Below are 18,507 nucleotides of genomic sequence, written 5' to 3' on the forward strand. Positions count from 1 at the left end.
CTTTTTTGATTTGAAATTTTACACCACTATAACGCATTCCTACTATTTTCTTTGGCATTTTAGACATCTTTAATAGTAAAATCCTAGTCATCATATTTAGATTTCATTTACAGAACTATGATTTATTCATAGATTTATCCTGTAACCTTACTGCCAAACTGAAAGCTATCTCATAGGAAAGACCAACAAAAGAAGAAAATAACAACAGTAGACAGGCTATCCCAAAAGACAACATGAGGCAGCAACATTTTAATGAAACTGATTCTTACTAATTTATTTCCAGAACCTTCAGTCTCAAACCAAAAGATTCAGCTTACATTATGTGAGGCACTCACGCATTCAGTTACCACTCACAGCTTCTCATGTCTGTCAGGTAATCCATTTGTGCCTCTAACATTTCAGAGGTAAAACAAAACAGGCATAGCATTTTAGACACAATAACATTTGCAGCTTAATATCTGCAGAGGGAGTAAGCAGTAAGTAAGAGTCAAAAGACTGAGGACATACAGTATTAACCTTGAGTTTGCCCACGGAAATGTTTCTCTCTAATGTGTTCTTTCAGAAACTAGTTCGGTCTCTACAGCTCCATCAGAAAATTTCTGTGCTTTGCAAATATGATATATATTTTCAATCAAATCTGTAAGGTTTATTTTCCATTTACAAGTCTTATTTCCATGAAGTCTATGGTTTCATAGTTAATTTTTATCTGACAGATGGAGGGCTAATGCCACTGCACGTTTAAAAATTTAAGGTGAATTACATTCCCACCTATTAGTCATTCGTCTGGAATAGCCAACATCACTGAAAACCAGAAAAATAAAATCCCAGTCATGACACAATCCAGCCAATTCTTCTGCAGCTACAATCCTCCCAAGCCCACCTAAGCTGTAGCTCAGGCCGCAGGAAGCAGTGTTTCTTGGGAACGGTTTCATTCAGCCCATGCATGTGCTGAAGGAGGCTGCTGCCTGTCTTCCTCCCTTCTCAGACCAGGGGCTCCCCACTGCCAGACGATGCCAGGGAGCTGAATGGCTCAGCCACAGCTCCAGCAGCACATGGGGAGACAGGACTGGGCTTTGCTGAGGGCACAAACTGGAATCAGTGCTTGCAGGAAGCAAATGCTATCAGCACAAGAAAGTGCTGAATGCCTTGGGAGAGGCAGATACTTGCAGAAGTGAAGGGTTTTCTTCCCCTTTATGTCACCTCTTCCCTCATCCTTCCTCATTTGGTATAGAAGAGAAAGACAAATGCCAGACTGGCCACAAGGAGGGCCATGAGTTCCATTTGGAAAGCAGCAATGGACAGATGGAGAAGGCAATGAGCCACCTCACAGCCAGGGTTTGCTGATATCCAGGGAAAATTGTAGCAATGAAGAGTGTGCAGTGTAAAGAAAGGCAGCCTCTCAGATATCCATAGATAACTCAAGCAGAGAACAGAAACCTTGCCCCCAAAATACCAACTGCCACACACACGATTCAAAAACAATGTTATGCACATGTCGAATGCCAAAAACAATCCCATAAAGTTTCATAGCACTGCTTTTTATCGTGGTTATGTACCATGACCCTGGTACCACAATCACGACAATCAGCTGTACTCATCCCCTTTAACATGGGGAGCACAGAGCAGGAGCCAGCTCAGGTGGCTTCTTTTTGCCAAATCCCCCTGTGAATCCATGGGTAACACTGAGGCAGGTGTCCTAGTCACAGCCCTCAGACCCTGCTGGCAACAGCAGCAGAGGTGTTTCTGTAAAGCTAGGCTCCCAAATTATCCTCCTCTATATTCTGAAGCATATGAGAGTATACCTTGTCCCTATCCTACACCAGCTTTTATCTCCGATCATTTGCAAGTGAAATGTTTTTTTCCACAATTAGTACTCAGAAACTCACAGGTATTTCAACAATCAGAGCAAATCACTTGAGCACTGATGTTATCTAAGATCATTACTTATTTTAGAAACAGTAGCTCCATATTTCAAGTGGAAAAGGTATTCTTTGTCTTGAACAAGTGGTGCTTTAGTATGCTTCAAATGACAGTGCAAACTGATTATATCAATGAAAAGTATTTACACTTGAACATGGAAGTAAATAGTTCTCATGACAAAATGAAAAAACTGCTGAAATTGAAATCGGCCTTTAAACTGATCATATTAACCATTTATCACAATGTATTACTGTGATTAAAAAAGAATCATTTAGCAAAATTAAATTAGCAAAGCATTCTACTATGGGCTGTCATTTTAGCTGTAGCTGATTTATGAAACCACCCACACGGTTTATCAACCAGAAAGACACGGTTTTATATGCATCCTTCTAATTTATGGAAATTCTTGCCTCCAAACCATTAAAAACACTAGTATTAAATTTAAATCCCATCTTCAGCATTTACATTTGTTTTAAGCTTACTGATACTGTCTTCAGAATCACTAAAAGTATCAGTAATTAAGACATTATCTGAAAACTATCTAAGATGCATTATAACACTGCACAATTCTGACTGAAATAGAGGTCTTATTAAACATGAATGTTAAAACGATCAAATCTGCTTCGTAACTATCAGATTAAGACTATACCACATTTCATTAGAATGGTCTGAATAGGGTGAATGAATGGATGGCAACAGCCTTGAACTCACAGGGCTCCCAGTGATACCGCAGCCCCTGGTAAGCTCAGTTTCCCTTTGTCTGAGGTGATATCTGAGGAAAAAGCTGGGAATTGGTTAAAGAGGTTGATGTCATGCCAGCTGCTTAATAGCAGTGTCCAAAGGATTTTGTTTGTTTGTTTTAAGTCTTTGTTACTAGTCTAAGTCTACTTAGCAATATGTCTTACCACACTAATGCTATTAGGATTAATCCTGTATAAAGACCTATACAAGAAGGCCCAGAACAAATCAGTATACACATGATGGTGTTTCTGCTATGTACTGCATTGCTAGCTTCTGCTGCACAGCTTGATAAATAAATTAAATCACAACTCAATCTCTGACTGTATGAGAAAACACAATCACTTTTGAGACTTGGAAACAATAAGAGCAAAACCTTCAAGAATTCAGAAAACTACCTAGGAAAGTTTCTTAGCTTTTCCAGTGATGAATCATAGAAAATTTCCCAACTACTTGTTAGGCTTTCATCAGCTTTTCCACACTTTCAAACCAACAAAAGGAATAAAAACATGTTCTGAGAGATAATGGGATGAAGATTCAGCTTTCCCTGTTCTGAAAAAGGTCAGATTCAAAGCCTGAGATAAATTCAAGCCTGTTCTGAAATTAACATGTTTGTGCCTCTTTCTTGCTCATTCTGATTTATCCAACATTTAAGATATGACTAAGAGATTTTTTGTGAGTGTATTTTCGAACTGTAATGTTAGCTGTCACAGTTACAGAATTACAACACTTAACTAGATTTCTGTCAGGTTATCTCTTCCCCTAGAATATCTATTCTAAATTGTCCACAATGTACAAATTGTGATATCTTCCAAACAGAGAATATCCACAAGCTACACAAATGAAAATTATTTCCCTTCTGCTAAGGAGAGGGACAGCTCTATCAAATCTTTTCAGAATACCAATTACCATCACTGTCTGTCACATCAGGCTATACCCGTCCTCTCCTAATTTTTGTTTCTAGTTCTTCTAGTTCAAGTTGACTCTAGAGGACAAGGAGGTTAAGAGAAAAAAAAAAAAAAAGGGAAAAAAATGCACTTGTTTTCAGTTGCAGTAATACAGACTGGAAAAAAAAAATCTGAAAATTAACAAAATGAAATTAAACCAATATTACAAGAATTACAAAAAACACAGAGACTGCTTTTACAACCAGCACCTCTGTATAGCATACACATGAGCTTGAAACTGAACTTGAATAGTGAATAATGACATAGTAGTTTGGATTCAACCCAAACTCATAACACCTGATGGACAGGTAGGCAAGTTCCTTCTCAAACCTGTAAGGGCCCAGTATGTTAATCGTGGTCTGAGCCCACATCCACAAACACTACTGAATTCAGCACAAAAACACAGAGGAGAAACAAAGAGCGGCAATTAACTTTCATACAGGAGACATGAGAAGAAATAATTTACCTAGAAAAAGGAGAGAAGGTATTAAGCTCTCCTCAGCCAGTGAGTGTTTAAACTGGCAGCTTACCCCCAGGTTTGAAGACTCAAGGGACTACTTTCCACTCCCTACCTTGAAACCATGCCATTGCACAGAAAGGAATGTAAGATGTGCAACAGAAAATAAAATAAAAAAAAAAAAGCAGCAAAAAAAAGCAGGAAAACCTTGCCCATGGCTGACTTCTTGCTTCAGACTTCTTGTTCAGTTGCACTTCCTCTTCTGAAGCTCTGAGAGGGATTTCTCTGGGTTTTCTGTTTTGTTTTGAACCTTCTGTACAAGTTCATTTACCTGTATAATATTATAAAGTCTTTTGTATGAGGAATAATCTAACTAGTGGGTAACACAGCTTTGGTACTGCAGAACTCAGGCAACAAGGCAGGCAAGGAAGGTTTGACAGCTCTCCACAAATGACTTTGAGGACAGAATTCTTTGTGGCTTCTGGCATCTGCCATGCTGTATGAAGAATAGACACTCTGGCTGCGATTCGTGTGCTTTAGAAAATAATTTTCCTGTTTTCATCTTCTATTGTTCAAGGGATTGCTTTTTGACATACTTAATTTGTGCATCTGTATTTCTTATTTGAAGTAGAAGAGACAGTTGTTCCAGTATGCCCGCTAAATACAAGTTCATGTTTATGAGAAAATTCCCCTAGAGAGGTGAGTTTGGATTGGTTTGAAGGAGATTTAGAAGAGAGGGATGTCCACAAATAAATGTTAGCAAGGATATTCTATCTGCTTGTTGGGGTAAGTCAATCCTCACAATCCTCACTTCTGGAGCAAGTGAAAGACCACGTATCACTCTACTGTAGAACCAAACCCATGTTGCACAGCTTTGTGTTGCCAGCCTTGCATTTGATACCTTTTCACAGAGACTCATATCTGGGGCTGCCTAGAAAAGTTAGGATTAGGGACCACATTAAATATTCTCACTGTATTTGGCCCCAAGATACAGTGTCTTACCGTCCTCTGCTAGAGGCTGAAAAAATGAAGCTTTTAACAAAAAACAGCAAGGCAGAAAATGATGTCTACATTTCAGAGCAAACAGCATAAAAATTGAATAACCAGTCCTAATATCAAATTTCATGGCTCTTACAATTTGAAATTCCATACAAAAATTCGACTGCGTCAAAGTAGTAGAGCGGCTGTCTCAGCAAATGCATGGCATATGATGAAGAACACCTGAAATCACAGGAGTGGACTACTTAAAAAAATCTTTAAAAATACAACAGAAGAGATACGCAGGTCACATTTAGGAACCTTGCCATATGACAAAAAGAAATGGTATAGTGCAGCCAGCTGGCATCCAGATTTAGGGGGAAAAAAACTAAAAGCCCAGCACCACGGACTTTAATAGCAGAACTCCCAGAATTTTCACTGGAGCCAAGCTCTACCTTTTCAAAAATTTTCATTTCAATATAGCTATTCCCCAGCTATGGGATGCCAATGCTTGGGGGAAAGAAATGAATCTTCCTATCACACTGAAAGCCCTGAGCTATGCAGGAATCCCTGTTAATGGACACTGACAGCAGATTAGAAAGTGAGAACTGTTGGAGCAGGATCCACAGAGGATGACCAAAAAGTTCATGGAAGGAAGAGGGAACTCTGGCAACACAAAGTGAAAAACAAAAACGTGACTGCAACAGCAAAATCTGCAGAAGAACACTGGAAACATGTCAAGGGAAAAGACGCACACCTTGTACCATTTGCCAGTACTAGACTGCTACCAGGACTACAGGCAGTGAGTTTAAAGCTCACCTGGATTAATATATTACCCATACACAGAAAGCTCCACAGGTTTTTAAAAAAAACTTTTTTTTCTAATATTTTAAGTGATCACCAGTGACACATCAAAAGGCTGATGCCTCAATATTTCCAAATACTTCCCCATGGCGTGATTGTTACTATTTCCTTTCAAAATATCCATGAGACAAAAGCCCATAAATGTGAGCAGCAAAAAACACAGTCTAAAGCAGAGTTTCTCAGTACCTTCACTTGCTAATTTACAGCAGCAGATCTAGCATGGTAAGCTAACACATACCAAGATCCACAGCTGCTATGGCTGATGCTGTTTTATCCCTTCAGCATCTCTTTTAAGAACCCCAGTAATACGACACAGAGATGCCATAAAAGCAGTATGCTCTGCACAGGTCCAAAAGCTTGGTTACTTCAGCATAGCCCTGACATGCTGCATATTTATGACACCTGGACAGAGCTGGTTTGCTCAAGTTCTAGGGTTGACTGGGGTATAATTCATGCCTCCAGCAGTGACAAATTTACTTACAAATTTCCTAAATTTTCCTATCAATTACTCTACCAGCAATGAATAGGTATCTCAAGCAGCATGACACTGAAATATGCAAGTAGGATCTAAATTCTGCTCTTATGTGATGTGTGCACTTTTTTATCCCCTAATTCTGATTTTTTTCAAGTAGTAAGAACTTTTATGCCAAAAAATTACTCGCATAAATGCTTTCTCTGCTTACCACAAGCGACCATCTCCGTACGTTGCCAACTGCAAGGATTCCCACCTTACATATCAAGACTACCAAATCTTGCTGGGTTTATAGGGGAATGTTTTGTAACTTCCTTTCTTCCACATACTGTCATTTCATCACCTGATTTTTAATAATAGTTGTACATATACTTGAATCATTTCCATAAATCTTCCTCAGGTAACAAAATCTTTTTTGATTCAGTGAAATGAGTCGAAGACTATATAGGTAATTTATTTAACCATTTCCTTACAAAAGGAACACTATTTATTACATGAAACAACATCTTTACAACTACAATTGCTTAAGCAACATTCTTTCTCTATGTTCCAGTACCACACCTCATCTATTCCTATCCCTCATACACAACAAAGCACTTTTAATAAAAAATCATCGTTACCTCAGCCTGTCAGACTTACAATGACCAACTCTCTCTGTGCTTGTATAGCAAGCCAAGCTTTGTCATGACTGATGACGGACACGAAAAGCCCACCCAGCAGCAGGAGCTTAAGACACGCTAAAAGTGACCTCCTAAAACATTAAGCAATGAGGATTTCAAAAGATGTGTTTACATTAAACATCATGACATTAAGAAAGAAAATACATAAGATAAAAACTGTATTCACCATATGAATATTGGAAAAATATAGGTATGGTATTGCAACAGGATATTCGCAAAGGAAAATTCTAGGGGTTGTAAACACCACAACCATCTGGTGTAGGATTTTGTACAGCCCTATGTGACTGCAAATCCCGAGAAGCTGATTGTAAATCAAGCTCAGTTATAGGATTTACATCTAACTCTCATCATCTCTGTGCTGAAACATCTATCCAGTCAGGTAATACTGGTTAAACGCTTTCTATTAACAGAAATTAAAGTCACTTAGAGAATATCCAAGAGTCTGGGCATTTTTGCTTGGAATTAGAGTCCCATTCAATTGATGAATGCAAAGAAAATGGTTTCACCCCTGAACTATTATTTTTTCTATGCATTGTTATTAATGCTTTCTGCAGCATCCCCATGCTTAGCATTCAAGATAAAGCCAAAACACTGTACTCAAGAAAAACAAACTTCTCCTATTTCAGATGTACATGTCTTTCATGCTGAGAAAATCTTGCTAGTAACCACATCTTATAAACAGGTACTTAAGACAAGATCAGGCATTCAAAAGCTCCTAGATAATAGGAAGTACTCAGTACATGGATTGAAATGGAACATCTAAATGGACATCAAAATTTAAAGCTTTCTGATACAAAGTCCATCCAGAAGTGAAATAAAAGCAAAACTTGAATCTGTCCTAACTACACTTTTTTTCTCTCTCCCAGGTTTTCATATGCAAAAAGTATGAACTTTCATTGTAAAAGAATTAATGGCAAAAATCTATGACAGAATAACATCAGAGATCAAGAAAGAGTGATTATCTACTGCTTACTGTATGTATTAAGCCTTCGGTTCCAAGAAAATAATCAACTGAAAGAATATTTGCTACCAAAAAATATTAAATTTACATGTATTCATTGAAAAACTGTTAGTTCGTATATGAGTAGATCGCAGTTGTAATGTAACTGGAGTACAGCTGTTGCATTTCTAAAACTGAAAGAAGACAACTAGTTATAAACCCAAATCCTGGGAAACCAAAAATGGATTTTTTTTCCTAGTTTCCAGCTTCCCTGTTTTCTACTACATAACTCCTCTGTGTAAGCTGACTATTTTTAATTGCTTTTTATGCTTTTCTTTGCTTCTTTTGCAAAACTATAAAGCCAAGCTACATTAGACAATTCATTGGTGCTTCTGAATTCCAAACTTATCCTTCCAAGACATGGTAAATAGGGACACTAAAAGCCACCTGGAAGACAGAAGTGCTAGAAGGACATCATATTTCTTTTGACCTTGCAGAAATTACTCTTTAGATGGCTATCAGCAAGATGGGAAATCTAAGGACCCTAAAAGCCAAAAAGACATCTGCTAAGTCAGCTGTTTCCCAAGCGTAACTGGATAACCGACTTTAAGCACTATGGGTGCTCAGCCATCCTGGAGTGTTTAGCCATCCGTGTTATGTACTACTCCCCTTCAGAGGGACTGCTTCTGCAAGTTACTACAGAGGCAGACCTAGTATATTGTAATCTAAGTAACTGGGATGTTATTAAAAAACTGGGGGAGGAGACCAGAAGGGAGATGGAAACAACTAGTCTTGAATATCTTAACACTGTTAACCTCTTTAACTGTAATTGCGGTGTTAAGCATTTTTTCCTGTTAAACTGTGCCAACAACAGCAACTCTAAGCTAGCAGGAAAAAAAAATGTAAATTAAACAGAGTTATGTTTACATGTGTATCAGAGTAAAAAATGGAAAACCTATTTTTTTGCCAAGTGAAAAATGACAAAATTAGTACGGTAGAGATGCCATTCTGTTTTTACATTTCTAACAGAGTTGGCAAATAATAGTGCACACAAACTCACAGTTGATTTAAAAAAAATCCATTTTTCTTTATCTTTCAGCATCACAAATAAAGAACTTGACCTGTAATTCGTAGCAATTTTATATTTTATTTATTTAGAAATTATTTCCTTTTTAGCAGGGCTTGTAGTTGTTGCATTTCTTGTAATACAGCAGAAATTTCAAATCAGGTAATACTGCAGAGAAAAATCCTTTAGAAAATGTGGATCTGCATTGTTATATTAAATAACACATTTCTAATAATTTCAAAAATGTACTACTTGCTTGTTCACATACTGTAAATTTTAAGTATGTTATTTGTAGTTTTATGAACTGTCCCAGTTGTAATGGATCCACTTATATAAAATGAATATTAGAAGCACAATAATGCAAGAGTTTTATAGCTTATGCTACTATAGCATGTAAAATTTCATATTATAGCACATTTATCTTCACAAAATTATTTTATCATACATCCAGATTTTGCTCACAAATGAAGAATACTTTCAGTAAAGACTGCTTCGTCCAATTCCGCTGAAGCAAACAGCATATAAAAGCTAACAGTGTAATTTTCAATGTAAATCCTTGGCAAAAGTCACAATGACTGACAGTTTTGGAATAGGATGTCATATTACACAGAAGATATGGTCTCTGTGTACCAAATGCTAAAGCGTATGTACTCAGACCAAACTACAGATGTTTCTTTATTTACTGCGAGAAAGCAAAACCAGGTAGCATATTTTCACATAATATCTTTCAAACACCCCCAGAACTGCTGCATATATTATGCTTTCTGTTCCTTACGGACTGTTAACTATTTTCACAATAAACACAGAAATTCTCCACCAGTATTGCTACAAAAAACCCTCTTCCCTCTATTTCCTTGTTGCTTTCTCTATTTTTTCCCTGTTGAAATTATCCCGCCACCCTGAAAGTATAGGAGTTGATGTCACAGTTATTCATGTATTCAACAAAGACTTAGGCAAAAGAGTAAGTTTGAGGTAACTGATAGAGCATGAGCTTTCTCATCACTTTCTTGGTCATAAACCCTAAATTTCACAGACACAGACCCTGTTTTAGAGACCAAAGCAACTGCACTGGATGCCATTTGGGGTGACTTGCACAAGTTTCCACAGTGTTATTCAAACAACCAGGACCTGATGACATCTCCTGAGCTTTTCACTCCCTTAGCCTGAAGACCAGCAATCCTCACTGTAAATCTGCATCTTTCAGCAACTTCAGATCAAAAGGCAAAGAAACCTCTTCTATCTCTTCCCTGGAAAAAGAACAGCTGCTGAATGACTGCTGATATCCTAACAAAGGAATCTCTTAAGATGTAAAATAGTCCCCCCCAGAAGTATGTTAGCTGAATTAACATGCATGAGGTAGGCAAACTATTTCTAAGTTAATCTACAAAGATGGCCTTCCCAGAGCATAGACTAAGTATTTTAATTACCAAAAAAAAAAAAAGCAGAAGAAAAAGTAATTTCCATGAGCTATGTAAAAATTCAACCTATACAAGAGAGAAGATGCAATGTCACACTGTTAGATCAAGTACAAAAAAGTGAATTATGGAATAGGCAGAGAAGAAAGGAAGTCATCCAATCATTGAAAAAACAGGTGACATGCATAAGATGAAATGAGAAACGAAAAGCTGGTGCTGCAAATCACACAGCATAGCTGTTAAATAGCATTTACACCACAGGAACACAGACAACCTGGGAGGGAATTCATAGTCATGAAAAAAAAAAGAAAGTCAAACATCTCCCAGTTCTCTTCCTTATGCTTAAATGCTGCAGACAGGTCAAAAATCTGGCAGATGTCACTATCTGGTCCCCCTTCTACACCCACTACTAAATTCCTGCAAACACATCAGCTATATCTTTCATGGCCAGAACCCTCAAACACAGAACTGAATACATTTGGAATACAACAGAAGGTGTCTTTATGAGTAGGAGATAAAGAGAGAGATAATAGGAAATGGAAAGCACACTATATGTAGCTGCTATATTTAAGTTCACAGTGACACAGGGTTATATTTGTTAATAGCTGAAGGTTGTTCATAAACACCTAAGATAATCTCATCATTGAAAAACTATTACTTGTACTGTGCATGACCAGTACCACCCCTTTTCCCTGATAGCGTAAAAAAAAGCTAAGCCGTTAAATGATCATCTTAAGAAGTGAATAAATCAAGGTTGCAAGACCATAGAGATTCCTTTAAATTGATCTGTGGTTTTTTTCAGCAGGTAAATTATTTCAGAACTCTGTTGTTCTTTTGCTATTTCAGTACAGTGCTAATGATCTTCTCCCCAGAATTTTGTTCCAATTGCATATGGATTATTAGTAGAAAAAAATATTCACAAAAGCAAAAATAAAATACTTATTTTATAAATATGAATGAAAAAACAATCAGGAAATAATTTAATTATTTAAAAGCAACTTTAACTTAGTTTCCACAGAATCACTAGGCTCTTCTAATTGTTGTTACATTTCTTTCTACATATTTACCGATCATCTTTGTACACAGTGAACGAGCCAACCCTGTCTGTTCACAGAAACTAGAAGTACATTTCCACCAATTTCTTGCAACTCATCGAGGAAGAAGCCTGAAGGCTCTGAAACAGTTCAGCAACTAAAATCACCTAGGTGCCAGCCCACTCACTTCAAATCACTGTTACAGTGCATGGCTGCCTCTATGGAACTGTTGCAATTTACACTAAAAACATTTTAGATTCCAAAAACTCTGTATTTTCTGTATAATTCAAAAACTAGTATAATATTTTAAAGCTCAAAGAGCCATACATCTGCCAAAACTAGACGTCTCTGCAAATGTCTCTTGGATATATATCTTCCTTACTTGTATTGCTCCAGGGGGCTGCATATGGACCTTTAGGCTTTGACACAAGTCTACAACCAGACAGGAGCATGGAGTACCTTCCACAAATAGCTTTTAACACAAGAACAAATGCACAATACAAAAACAGTTTCAACATTCAAACTAAAGCACTTCCAAGTGCTTAAAGCAGTTTCTAAGCATCTGCTTAGAACTAGCACATTTCTCAAGTCTGCAGAAGAGCACAGTTCTGCCATGCTCCGTCTTATGTTTCTCCTCCTGCACCATTTGAGCCTTTGCCTGACGGAGCTCTGTTTGCATTTTCTTCAAAACCCAGAGACCAAGATTTACAAGGTGTTCAGCCACATCACTTCCTACTCAAGGTGACAAAGACCTCACTTGAGAAAGCTGAGGCCTCTGTGGAACAGATCAGCGGCCAGGAAAAGCAAAGAGAAAACCTCTGCACACTGAAGCCCAAGTTTGGTAAGCATGTCAACCAAGTGAAAACTGAAATATCTGGATGACAGTTGCCCACACTCTTTACTTGATGAACATCCTTAGTTTCACTGAAATCCAAACAGTGAAAAGCCATGACTGAGTCCAAAGTAAGTACCCAGGAAAAAATAAATAAATAAATCATGAGCCATAACTTTGGTGAAATAAAAAGATGTCTTTGAAAAAAAAGTCGAGTGCATACTGAATTAATCTGGCTTTGTCAAACTTGTTAAAAACATACACGCTGTGCATTGCTCACTGGTGAAAGACTAAACATTCTATTTTGATGGGAAGTTGGATATATTATGAAGAATAGCTACAGAGAATACTGTCAGCAGAGCTGTTTAAACAACAGAATTTCTGCTCTGTAAGAAATAAAATGGAAGAACACAGCATAGCTATTGTAGTTGTTCAGAATTTAAAGTATATATATATATTTACATTTCCCATGGAAATACTTTTATGTCTTTTTTATTTATTTATTACTCTTTCATACAAGCCTTTTAATGTTTTTTCATGTCTTTTAAGGTTCTTTCATTTTTTATAAATGAACTTGAACTTGGAGCCCAATCTCCGGGGGTTTCTGGCTCAGACACAATGTCTAGTCTCCTGGTTCCAAATCAGTCATTAAAGATTGATGAGGTCCTGCTCTGAAAATACAACTGATTCATGAGCCTAAAAGCATGGGAGATACGTTTATTGAGGTTGCCAGGTTGACAGCTATGGATTCAGGCACCCAGACTTAAAGGCTACATCTGTGCTAGTAAATCAAAAAGCATCCAGCAACATTCTCTAGCACTGAGGCTAGCTTGCATGGAGCAGCCTACATCGACTGCTCAGCTTCCCCACTGTCCCAAACAGGGTCACCACATGCAAATGGCCTAAGGAGAGAAGTTTGTTTTGCCATGGTCAGAATCATAACAAGGAGTTGTCTGGGAAAGAGTGACTAGCATAGGCTAAAGCTATTGTGCCTGGCACCATTTTATCAATTGAATAGTGTAGTCACCTGAATTTAATACCACGCTTTAATTTGCTGGTACAGATGAAGCATAAGAATCCTGAATAGAGTTGTTGTCTCACTAAACAACCAGCCTCTGCTTTCAAGAAAGAAACTTCAAGAATGACTTCTGCTCTGACATTTCACCAATACCAACATAAGTTCTTCTGTATGGCTTTTCTGAACCTTCTTGCCTCTGTTTCTAAACCACAGACCCAAAGAAGATTTGACGCAGCATGGGACCCCTGAGAATTGTCAAAGCACACTCCACTTGAGCAGGTTGCTCGGGATAATAAACTCTACTGAATACCTCTGAGAACTCCACAGCATGCTCCAGCCACCTCACACTGGAAAATCACCCTCACATTCACCTTTGCGGCCCTTCACTTCACTCCTGTACATCTGTGTCTTTCCTGTACCAGAGACCCCAGCACTGGACACAGCACGTGTGTCCCACCAGGGCTGAGTAGAGGGGAAGGATCACCTCCCTCCAACTGGGGGCAATACTCCTCCTAGCTCAGCACAGAAGGCTGACGGCCTTTCTTGCTGCAAGACTGCACTGCTTGCTCACATCCAACTTTTTGTCCACCAGCGGCCCCAGAGCCTTTTCTGCCAAGCTGCTTTCCAGCTGGTCAGGGCCAGCCTGTACTGCTGCATTATTCCTCCTGCATAATCCTATGAGGGGATTATTCCTCCTCAGGGGCACGACTTGGCATTTCCCTATGAGTTCCCTACCAAGGTCCTTCTGGATGGCAGCACAACCCTCTGGTGTAGCAGCCACTCCTCCCAGTTTGCTGTCATCTGCTAACTTGCTCGGTGTGCACTCTGTCCCATCACCCAGGTCAGCAGCGAGGCTATTAAATAACACAGCTCACAGCATCATCCTCGGGGCAGACCACTAGTGACCAGCCACCAGCAGGACTTTGTGCCACTGATCATGACCCTCTGAGCCTGGTAGCTCAGCCAGTTTTCAGTCCACCTCCCAGCCCATCTTTTTTAGAAGTATCTAGCCCCTACTTCCTCAGTTTTTCTCTGAGGATGGTATAGGAGACTGTCAAAAGTCATACTAAAGTTGAGATAAGCTGCCATGCATGGTCAAAAACTTGGATTAGAAACCTCTACGTAAAACTAATCTTCCTTTACAGAAGGAATAACATTAATATTGAAATACTTTCCATCAAGATTTCCAAATTAATCTTTTTTCTTTTTCTTTTTCCTTAGGAGCTAACTTTCCAAGAACCAGGAAAAGTAGTAATTTCCTTTTTTCACCCTACCACTAAGTGACAGCCATACTCCTATGGGAATGGTAGAAAATTTCCTCGTTCATGCCTTAAATTTAAGAATAAATCAACGATTCCTTTCTGTGTAATCTGTATCTCATTGTCCGTTGCAATTTTTCAAAACCCCCAAATAATCCAGAACTCCACTTAAAGGACAGAGTAATGACTCACTCTCACGGTTTCCATCTGCTTATACAAATGTTCACAATCTGACTTCACGTGTACGGTGACACAATGCACCAAAGAGCTAACAGACTATACAGTTTACTCATACAAACAAAAGATAAAATGGCAGAGATTACGATAATAATGACATGCTGTTCAAAGACATATATAGGTATCTACCCTCCTCTTTACAAGTGGACTTTCTGAGATGCTGTTGCCTTTTTTCTCTGATGTCCAGAATATATAATGAATATTATATATTCATTATAATTTAAAACCCTAGCTTTCTATTAGCAGTTTAAGTAAGAAATAAAAGGGCACATAAATTTAATGTTTAAACAAACTTTCTTATGGTCACTAGCTTCTTGTAACTAGTGCGCTTTAATACTAAATTTCCCACTATTGAGAACTCTGATACACAAATCATGTAGGTTTTTTTGCTCCCCAAAAGCAATGACTGCCAATTAAGGTCAAAATACAGCTGCAAAAAATCATAATCAAAGTAAAATCAGTGGCAGGATGAGGAGAAATTTTTCCATTGGCCAGCACTGCAGCTGGCCAGGGAAATGACTCAAACTCTCTCAGTGCCATTCACTGCTCATCCCTTTCTTCTGCCACTTTGTCTCTTCTCAAATCTCTACTGCTAAACCTCTGCCTACTGCTTCTTGGCTGAAAGTGTTGGGAAGGAAACAATAAATGAACAAGGACTCTGACATGCCAAAAAAGGGTTCTGTTTCCAACAATAATTCTTGTAGAAAGGGCCAGCAGTACAGCTAAGCATATGTACAATTCTCTCTATGTGGTGCTGCAGACAATGATAGCCTTGCATATGTCCCACGATAGGTTACTCCACCACCAGCCTACCAACAGATGGAGGTAGAAAGACATACCAAGGTGGCATATTGATCACTAGTAGAGAAGAAGGCTCAACCATCTGCCTCCTGCTACTTGCATGACAATGCAAGCCGCGGTTTAAAACACCCAGTCTTGCGGGATAGCCTCAGCGCTCTGCTCACACCCTGTGTGGGGTAACACAGCTTCTCTTTACACAGGAAGACACCTAGGGCTGCATTAGCAGGAGCACAGCTAGTAGATTGAGGGAAGTGATTATCCCCCCTCTGCCTAACACTTATTAGGCCACATCTAGAATTCTGCAGCCAGCACTGGGACAACAATACCAGAAAAACAATAAACAGGAGTGAGAGCAACAAGATCTACCAAGATGGTCAGGTGGCAGGAGCACTTACCCCATGAGGACAGCCTAAGCAAACAGGGGTGATGATGGAGAAAAGATGGTTACCATTTCAGCAATGGCATGAAATTCAACAAGGGTAAATGCCAGGTTCTGCACCTGGGACAGAGGACACAGGCACAGACTGGGAGGCGAGTTGTTGGTGCTGGTTGACAGCAGGCTCAACATGAGCCAGCAGCATGCCCTGGCAGCCAAGGGGGCACTTTGGGGTGCCATAAACACAGCACAGCCAGCCGATCAACAGAGGTGATTCTACTGCTATATGTAGCACTGGTGTGGCCTCACCTTGAATATTGCTTGCAGTTCTGGGCTCTGCAGTATAAAAAGGATGTTAAAGAATTTTAATGTGTCAGGGGCATGGAGGGGCAACAAAGCTGGTAAAAGGGCTAGATGATATGTCCAGTGAGGAGAGGCTGAGGACACCTGGGTTGTATAGTCTCCAGAAAAGGAGGCTAAGAGGTGGCCTTATTGCTCTCTGCAGCCTCCTGAGTAGGGGAAGCACAGAGGGAGGTGCTGGTCTCTGCCCCCTGGGGACCAATGGCAGGATGTGATTTCACTTGTGAAGTCAGCAGTGAGAACTTGCTGATGTACTTATATATAAAGCACATTTATAAGCATGTGCTTCAATCCTCCTTTTTAGAGTGAAGTTGAACAAAGCATATTTAGTGTAATGAAAAACAAGCTCAGTAAACGTGCTACAGAATACTCACGCCTTCATGTGCCTGCACAGTAGCCCTCACTGTGAATTTTGGCAATGCACAGAGGTGGGCTGGTAAAAACTTGGACAAACAATCAAACTGGAAACAGGGAAAAATTTGCAAGGTCCTTTACAAAGCAATGGCCATTTTTAATTCTTTCCCAGACATAAACTAAATAGTCTTAAATGTCAGTTTTACCTTGATACTGAATAACCTACTTTTTTTTTCTTTTTCTTTTTTTTTTTGTACTGCATTCCTTTCTTACACCACTGCTGTGTTATACATGTGCACACACTCCTACAAAATACTCCACTGTTGTGGTTTAACCCGGCTGGCAGCTAAACACCACACAGCCGTTCGCTTACCCTCCCCCCTCCCTCTCTGAGATGGGGGAGAGAAACAGGAAAGTGAAGCCGGTGAGTTGAGATAAAGACAGTTTATTAAGACAGGAATATAATAATAACAATAATAATAATAATAGTGATAATGATAATAGTATTAATAATAATAATGTGTAAGAAAACAAGTGATGCACAATGTAATTGCTCACCACCCGCTGACCGATGCCCAGCCTATCCCCGAGCAGCCGGCCCCCCCACCCCGGCCAGCCACCCCTATATATTGTTTAGCATGACGCCAGATGGTATGGAATACCCCTTTGGCCAGTTTGGGTCAGCTGTCCTGGGTCTGTCCCCTCCCAGCTCCTGCTGCACCCCCAGCCTGCTCGCTGGCAGGAGAGAGCGAGAAGCCGAAAACTCCTTGGCCTGGTGTAAACACTGCTCTGCAACAATTAAAACATCAGCATGTTATCAGCGCTCTTCTCATCCTAATCCAAAACATAGCACCCTAGCAGCTACTATGAGGAAAAATTAACTCTGTCCTAACTGGAACCAGGACATCCACTGAGATCCTCACCAGTCAGAAAGCACTGCAGCCACAACTGACTTTGAAGGAAGTAAAGGTGGCCCAGGGTAAGAAGCAGCTGGTCCTAATGAATGCAAGCAGCAGGGGCTGTCACCAGTACAGAAAGAAGCTGAACAACCAGGTCAGCAGATGAAAGTGGACAGTCTGCTGTATGTGACTGCAACTCAGTCCTAAATACCACTGAGAAACACTTCAGTGGAATACAGAATAGCTTTACACTGCTTTGCATCCCAGTTGAACTTGGCTTTAAGTCCTGTTAAGACTTCTCACAGCAGTCCCTTGTAGACTAGTTGATGTGAAAGTCCTCATGAGACCAAAATCTGGAAGCCTAAACCACTGGATATCTGCACAGCACTTTATTTATTTCCAGTAACACGTGCCCCAGATGTCAGTGAAAGGCAAAATACTAGATACAAACAATAATGCAAAGACTAAGATGGTGAACAGTTAAAATAATTAGCTCCTTAACTGAATGACTTCTTCAGTTATACTCTGCTTTGAATGAGGATCACATATCTACTATAAATAAGAGAGGAAATTTTCATAACCGCATATTTATTGACCTCTGCTGAGACAGGAAGAAAAATGATGCAGCAGCAATTAAAAACACAGCACCTCTTTCAAACGTTAACACCTACATATGTAGCTAGAAGAGGAAACGCATTATCTCCTGTCTTTGGTCAACAGTGTAACTTTAAGCTGCACCAATTACTTTTCTATTTATTTCTCCAGTGAGTCCGAGAGCATGGACCAGGTAATGGATATAACTCCGAGATGCACACTCTTGCCAAACCTGACCTAATCCATACTAGCCTTAGCTACAAGTT

The 18,507-nt window shown here is 39.4% G+C and overlaps 1 protein-coding gene across 8 annotated transcripts in view; it reads right to left on the reverse strand.

Annotated features, from left to right (window-relative positions):
* The window catches only part of NEBL (nebulette), a 262,410-nt gene that overhangs the window by 185,381 nt on the left and 58,522 nt on the right, over positions 1-18,507 (reverse strand). The window lies entirely within an intron of this gene.

The sequence above is a fragment of the Anser anser genome (assembly GCF_964211835.1).
Source record: "Anser anser genome assembly, chromosome: 2".
Lineage (NCBI taxonomy): Eukaryota > Metazoa > Chordata > Aves > Anseriformes > Anatidae > Anser > Anser anser.